Below are 2,247 nucleotides of genomic sequence, written 5' to 3' on the forward strand. Positions count from 1 at the left end.
TGAAATCACTATCTCGAAGAAATATTTGCACCCCTATGTTCATTGTAGCATTATTCACAAAAGCCAAGACATGGAAAAAACCTAAGTGTCCATCCATGGATGAATAAAGAAAATGTGGTGAGTATATATACATGGTAATTATGTCAGAAAAAGGATATGTTAACTGACCTTACTGTGGTAAACATCTTGCAGCAGAAAGGGGAATATTAGAGTAGTGGCAAGAGGACAGACCCAAGCAGGGTGGTTTACAAAGAAACCAAAGAATATCTTAGATCCACCCACAGAAGAGCTTTTGGTTCCAAAGGGAAGGCAGATGTATAGAAGCGCTACATTTCCAAGTATTACTTGTAGACTTCCTTTCTGTATTCTGAGAAAAATCTATGAATCTGAGATGTTCTCCCTTTGAAAAATTCTTCTAGAGTACCAGAATGTACATGAGGAAGTGCATGAGATTTGCGTGAATATTCCATCACTGGAAACTACACAATCAGTTCAATTTCCGTTTTGTTGTTGTTGTAATTATGGTGACAATATTGAGCTCTCCTCTCATAGCAACTTTCTATTATTGAAGTATAGTTGATTTACACTATCATGTTAGTTTCAGGTGTACGGCAAAGTGATGTAGATATATATACATACATATATATATATTCTTTTTCAGATTCATTTTAATTATAGGTTATTACAAGATATTGAATATAGCTCCCTGTGCTATATAGTAAATCCTTGTTGTTTATCTGTTTTATGTATAATATTGTATATCTGTTAATCCAAACTCCTATTTTATCTCCTCCCCCTTCCCCTTGAGTAACCATAATTTTGTTTTCTGTCTGTGAGTCTTTCTAATTTGTAAACAAGTTTATTTGTATTATTTCTTATATTCCATATATAAGCGATACCAGATAATATTTGTCTTTCTTGCTCTGACTTACTTCACTTTCTATGATAATCTCTAAGTCCATCCATGTTGCTGCAAATGGCATTATTTCCTTCTTTTACACGGCTGAGTAACATTCTTTTTGTATATGTACACCACATCTTTATCCATTCATCTGTTGATGGACATTTCCATTGTTTCCATGTTTTGGCGATTGTGAGTAGTGCTGCTCTGAACGTAGGGGTGCATGTATCTCTTTGAATTATAGTTCTGTCTGGATTATGGCCAGGAGTGGGATTGCTGGATCATATGGTACTCTATTTGTAGTTTTTATAGGAATCTCCATGCTGTTCTCCATAGTGGCTGCACCAATTTACATTCCTACGAACAGTGTAGGAGGGTTGCCTTTTCTCCACACTGTCTCCAGCATTTGTTATTTGTAGCCTTTTTTTTTTTAACATCTTTATTGGGGTATAATTGCTTTACAATGGTGTGTTAGTTTCTGCTTTATAACAAAGTGAATCAGTTATACATATACATTTGTTCGCATATCTCTTCCCTCTTGCGTCTCCCTCTCTCCCACCCTCCCTATCCCACCCCTTTAAAAGATGGCCATTCTGACCGGTGTGAGGAGGTACCTTATTATAGTTTTGATTTCCATTTCTCTAATAATTAGCGATGTTGAGCATCTTTTCATGTGTCTGTTGGGCATCTGGATATCTTCTTTGGAGAAATGTCTATTTGGGTCTTCTGCCCATTTTTTGATTGGGTTGTTTGTTTTTTGTTTGTATGTTTGTTTGTTTTTTGGTATTAAGTTGTATGAGCTGTTTGGATATTTTAGAAATTAAGCCCTTGTTGGTCACATCGTTTGTAAATATTTTCTCCCGTGCTGTAGGTTGTCTTCTTGTTTTGTTGATGGTTTCCTTTGCTCTGCAAAAGCTAATAAGGTGGATTAGGTCCCACTTGTTTAATTTTGCTTCTATTTCTTTTGCCTTGGGAGACTAATCTAAGAAAATATTGCTATAATTTATATCAGAGAATCATTTACCTATGTTCTCTTTTAGGAATTTTATGGTGTCCTGTCTTATATTTAAGTCTTTAAGCCATTTTGAGTTTATTTTTGTGTATGGTGGGAGGGAGTACTCTAACTTCATTAATTTACATGTGGCTGTCTAGAGTTCCCAACACCAGTTGAGAAGAGACTGTCTTTTCTCCACTGTATATTCTTCTCTCCTTTGTCAAAGATTAATCGACTGTCGGTGTGTGGATTTATTTCCGGGATGCTTATTCTTTCCCATTGATCTGTATGTCTGTTTTTGTGTCTATATCACACTGTGGGTTTTTTAAATAACATTAAAAAAATTTTGGAT

This window comes from Monodon monoceros, unplaced genomic scaffold, assembly GCF_005190385.1.
Source record: "Monodon monoceros isolate NGI ecotype Baffin Bay Population unplaced genomic scaffold, NGI_Narwhal_1 Super_Scaffold_12, whole genome shotgun sequence".
Taxonomy (NCBI): Eukaryota; Metazoa; Chordata; class Mammalia; order Artiodactyla; family Monodontidae; genus Monodon; species Monodon monoceros.